The sequence below is a fragment of the Silene latifolia genome, chromosome 9 (genome assembly GCF_048544455.1).
Source record: "Silene latifolia isolate original U9 population chromosome 9, ASM4854445v1, whole genome shotgun sequence".
Taxonomy (NCBI): domain Eukaryota; kingdom Viridiplantae; phylum Streptophyta; class Magnoliopsida; order Caryophyllales; family Caryophyllaceae; genus Silene; species Silene latifolia.
In genome coordinates this window covers 58,472,650-58,478,649 of record NC_133534.1, presented here as the reverse complement: position 1 = coordinate 58,478,649, position 6,000 = coordinate 58,472,650, and the positions used below count along the sequence as shown (strand labels likewise).

Sequence of the window (6,000 nt, the reverse complement as noted above, 5' to 3'; positions counted from 1 at the left end):
GGGCGCAGCTGATATAGCCATAATGGACCCGAAGCAATTGATGGAATTTGTCAACCTTGACAATTTAGATGTTGTTCACATTTTGATTTGGATGAAGTAAATTTTATTAATATAACTATTAAGTCATTTCCATTTACGAATAATGATGTTTGTTAAAATTATCAATTACAATAACAATCTTCGTTCCATGTGGCGTAATAGGTACCTCAATAATCAGTTCGCTGAGTGGAAGGTCCCTAGTCACGCCTACGGATTCTTGAGTCCTAAGGCGTTCTCTATTAATAGAATTTCATACGAAGAACAAATCAATAGTATCGCTCGTCGGTTGATGTCGTCCAAAAAACTATGGGTTGCCCCCTACAATGAGAATATGTATGTATAGTACGCGATTATTGTAATGAATCACGGTTCTATAAATTTATTATTAACATGCTTAAATGCGTGTAAATGAACTAACAGTTCAATGTCTCAAAATGAATAGGAAGCATTGGGTGCTACTGGCAATCCAAGTGGAAACAAAAACAGTGTACTGGATTGACTCTCGCGAAGGCAAACTCTTTGACAGTTGTGTAAAGATGATAACTGAGTAAGTTTACAACCTTCAATAATGCCATTTGTTATTGTATGACTTGAGCCATATATATGCAAATAATAATGGCATGTGTGTATATATATGAATTAGTGTTTTTGAAGCAAAAAAAAGATTATGTCCATTTGGAAAATATGAAAGCAACATTGATCTCAATTTTATCACGCCAATAGTAAGTGTATTCTTAATAATTACTCGTACCATTTAATTAATGTTTATGCGAGAGGTTGATTATCTAATTCAGCTGATTTGTGTGTGATTTATATAATAGTCTCCTAAAGTACCAGACGACAAACAATGCGCCTTTTACGTTTGTCACTCCATGTGGAAGGTTATCGACGGAAAACTTTCTACCATTCCGATACGGATTAGTGTGATTTAAAAACTATTTCAGATGTAAATTGAGTTCAATTCTGTATACTTCCATGTATTATATCTATTTTGATTATATATATTTTGAATTGTAGTTTCCACTAATACTCAACAAAGCCCCGGAATATTCGCCAGAGGACATCAATCGGATGAGAAATATGTGGGCCAGTTATGTTGTTTCATTAGCGGAGTCTCAATAGTTTGCTCATGCTTTATGTACGTGTGTGTGTGTGTGTGTGTATATATATAGAGAGCCATTGAGTATTGGCTTCTTTTGTTTTTTTGAGGAAGTTGTGTTTTGGCTTTTGATCATCCAGTTTGTACTGTTTTGAAACTGGGTTTAATTGATCACGGGGTGTAATATTTTGATGCAGGATTGAGCATTCCAGCAGTTGTTATAAACGCTGCAGAAAAAATAGCATTTCAGCAGCTGCTAGAACAAGCTAAATTTTTTAAAAAAATTTAAAAACAAAAACGGTTAAAAACAACCCGTTGCAAACAGTTATTTGACAACGGTTTTATTTAGATAGATAACCGTTGACATCTTTTCCATCCCCATTCAAACCGCCAAAAATATAAGATAACGAACGATAACCGTTGTCGACTTCAAATTTTAACAACGGTTTATTTAAGAAGAACCGTTGTCAAAGTTTCATCAATTGATAAATATAACAACGGTTTATCACGCAATAAAACCGTTGTTAAATATTGACATTTAATTAAATAAGTTAACGAAATGAACCGTTATCATAGATAATATTTAACTACGGTTTTGGAACCACTAAACCGTTGTCAATAGTAAACTAGGACAACGGGTTTGAAACCGTTATTAATATCTAATAACGGTTTTTTAAAAGTATACCCGTTGCCATAAACATAATTAACAACAGCTTTATAACGATTCTTGAGTAGTGATAACGGTATTATAGATCCGTTATTGATGTTATATAACGGTCATACAACCGTAGTATATATTTAACAACAGTCGTTGCAATAACGGTTCCGTGTTTCTATTTTGTAACGATAATTGCATTATTTGACCGTTATTGGATGTCTTATTTGGCGTAGTGATTATGCCAGATCTAAAAACCTAATTAAGACCGTCATACAACTATGACTCCCCTAAATCCTAGCAGGGTAAATTAGTTACGCATAAATTGAATTAAACAGAAGAAAAAAATAATTAAATGGATAATTAAAATAAGAGAAAGAAGGAAAAGAAGAGTCTCAAAATCAAAGAGGGAGTAAGAACATGAGGAAGTAATATCTTCGTCGAAGCAGCCATTGCCATTAACAAATTGTGCAACGGAAAAAATAAATAATGAAAACTAACTCCTCGTGTTTTTAACCTAAAACTAATACTAATACTAGGTAGAATTCCGTACTTCGCACGATCTGTTTTTATATATATGTTAAAACACTAAAATGTAATTTATAAGGTGGATACTCATAAAATCAAATCGTATTTATAAAGTCTTTAATCTATAACGTGTAAACCATTTATAACTCTTACCTTTTATAACCGTGGTTCCATTACCCTTCTCTCCATTACTTATCCATTACTTATCAATGGACCGGATTACTTCTGGGGACAAAATAAAGGGCCCGGATTAGTTTTGAGCACTTCAATCCCCAACTCAATTTTTATACAATCTTGATAAATCTAAACCATTAATTTTTTCTCCCGCTTACAAAATATCGTCAACATTTTATAACGAAGCGTCGACACTTTTCATAAAAAAGACGCTATATACCTTGGTTTCTTTTCCCCTTCACGCTTGCTCTCTCTTTCCTGTTTACACATTAACCACCTATCTGATTGTCCCTCACCCCCGCCCCACTGCAGATTGAAACATCACTTTAACTCTTTACTTGGTCTACTTGATTCACCAGTAGCATGATCCATTTATGTAAAAACGTACTAAAATGGTTTATCATCCAACATAAATTGATGACCAACAACTTTAACAACGTTGTAATGTAGTAATGTTACTGAATGAACACATTATTAACACTAAAATCACCATCAAAAGACATGTAAATGAATGTGATTAGTGTTGCAACACCCACCATTAGGAAACCCATTATGTAAGTGATGTGACCATAATTAGCGCATATTTAGCCCCCGAATTAGCCATGTTCCCATGCTTTTTAGTGCATATTTGGGTCATTTATTGTCTTTAGTTCTTTGTTTTGCATATTCTTTGAGATTTTGATCCCTTGGTAGGAAAGGAGTGCAAATATTGCATTTTCATGGCAAAACGAGACTAAATTGATTGAATTCAATGACCAAGCATCAAGGAGAGACAAGATTAGAAGGCCTTTGTACATATGATAGTAGATGAGCAATGTTGAGAAAGGATCCTTGCATCCCAAGGAAATCCCCAAGGATTTTATGAAGAAAAGGGAAGAAAAGAAGAATAAACCATGTTGAGCTACAATCCGAGCGGATTGCCTACAATCCGTCCGTCCTCCACAAGCACAATCCATGCGTCTTCCTTCAAAGACGCCCGGACAGCAGCAACAGAATCCGCCCAGATTCCCTAGAAGACGCCCGTCTTCCCCTGCCTGAATCCGCCCGTCCCGACTCCAATACACACGGATTCTAGTACAGCGAAATTTCGTCTTCTCCAAGCTACAAAGAAAGAAGACCTTCCCTCGAAAAATACCGGCTTCTCCCTGCTCAATCTAAAAAGTGTAATTACTAGTTTAGCCCTTAGTTAACCCTAATGCATCCACCTAATTTCCACTATAAATACCCCATTAGTCTAATTAGAAGAGCATGTTCTTCTTATCAATTATTAGAGTAGTTAATATCAATCAAATCTCTCTTTAGTTTTGTAATCAACAATTAATCAAGTTCTAATACAAGTTTTATTTCCTTAATCTCTCTTTTGTTCATCCTTTATTTTGGGTAATTGAAGATTATTTGGGTTATTATTGGGAGATTGACAACCTCTCAATCAAGCATCAAGAACTTCTTTTATTCTTTGCTTTATTATTGGAATCATTAGTAGGTATAATTCTCTTAATCCCTTTTTAATTATTGTTAATTGCTTTCATTTGTTCATCATGTTTCCTTTTGTTGGTATGATTGACAACCTTGCTAGCATGATCAACATGATAATGAGTGAGTAGTGACCTAGCTAGGGTTAATGGGTAATTAGGGGAAACCAACATGGGGAATGATTCATGCTTAAATTAATATGCTTTCATGGTTTATTTGCTTGCTTGTTTTGATCTCAACTCATGCACATGTTATGTTTGATGAAATGTGAGCCTATGAATCCTTGCATTTTTTACCCATCACCTATCTTTTCAATGAGACTTGTAAGACATAAACCAACTCGAGTCTCATTAGACCATGCATGTTGTTGAGTAGGGAAGAGTAAGTCGACTTGTAGGTGTTGTACAATCTAATCGATTCGGCTCCGGGACCCAAACTTTCCTAGGATTGTAAGATATAACCCAACTCAATCCATCACAACAATAATTGCTTGCTTATAATTTGAGAACATGTTTGTATGATCAATTCCCATGATTCCTCTATGACCCCATGACACCCTAGTGCTTTTTATCAATTGTTTACAACCCTTTCATTTCATCTTGCTTATTTACTTTCATTGCTTTTTAGTTAGTGACCTTCTACATCAACCCAAATTGTGACACCCCTAAGACACCACTAGTTTCAATAGAAATCTCATCTCAATTCCCGTCCCTTGGGATCCGACCTTTACTTGCCTCTTTACTAATTGTAGAGTTGTTTGTGAAGCTATAAATTGTGTTTTGATTCGGACGTGACCCAACGACAACATCTATTAAATTGTGAACACGAAAACGTCGCATAAAAAATGGCGCCGTTGCCGGGGACGGTGTTAACTTGATTTAGATTTTCTTATATTGTTATTAGTTGTGTCTTTCTTTGCCTTGGGGAAGTAAAACTCCTCAAGGTTTGTTCTAATTGTTTTCGAGTTGTTTGATATTTTGCATGTCTAGAAGGTCACAAGGTGATTTGTTACCTTTTGATCGTGAAATTGAAAGAACCTTGACTAATAATAGGAGGTTTGCTAGGAGGAATTTGAGAGGTATTAGTGAGGTTGTTCAACCAACTATTGAGTTCATCAACCCTTTTGCAAGAGAAGCTGAGGAGAACCCAACAGAAAATACCCCACAAAATCAACCTACAATGCCTAAATTTTCATCACATTCCGTACCCACCGAGGATAACCTACCAAATGGTACTCCCACACCACAACATTTGACCGGAAATTTTATCGCCAAATCCGCCTTTATTCAATTAGTCGAAAGGAGCCAATTTGGGGGGATGTCTAGTGAAGACCCTCATTCTCATATGGAAACCTTTTGTGACTATTGTGATGCAATTTCTCAAACCGGTGTGACTCAAGACCAAATTCGATGGGTCTTATTTCCTTTTTCTCTAATCGGCACCGCGAAACAATGGTTGAAGGGCCTTGATAAGGCCACTCTCGGAATAGATTCTTGGAAGAAGTTGGCTCTAGCTTTCTACAAAAAGTTCTACCCACCGGAAAAGACTAACATGCTAAGAGCTCAAATTACGGGTTTTAAGCAAAGGGATGAAGAATCTTTGTATGAAGCTTGGGAGCGGTGCAAGGGAATTTGTCGCTCATGTCCTCACCATGGACTTAGCGAGTGGTTCTTGGTACAACAATTTTGGAACGGTTTATATGAAGATTCAAGGAACATTCTCAACATGGGATCAAATGGAATGTTCACCGAAGTTGATGACAATCAAACATGGAACAAGATTGAGGAAATGGCGGTCCATAACTCACAATATAGTAGACCTCGCAAGGCTACTAGAGGAGGAAGGCATGAAGTGGACTCCATTACTCAATTGGGTGCTCAACTTAGTGCTCACATTGACACAATCAATTTGAAGTTTGAACAAGCTATGGCTAGACTTGAAGAAGCCTCAAAATCACCAAAGCATCATGTTAATGCCATGACGGCATCCTCATCAATCCCAAGTGGGATATGTGAGAATTGTGGAACTTTGG

The 6,000-nt window shown here is 36.2% G+C and overlaps 1 non-coding gene across 1 annotated transcript; it reads right to left on the bottom strand.

Moving 5' to 3' along the window:
* Positions 1-5,519: 5,519 nt before the first annotated feature.
* On the bottom strand, positions 5,520-5,626 carry LOC141603165 (small nucleolar RNA R71). The gene has a single exon (XR_012525059.1). It is a non-coding gene; the product is annotated as a small nucleolar RNA R71 (small nucleolar RNA).
* Positions 5,627-6,000: the final 374 nt, after the last annotated feature.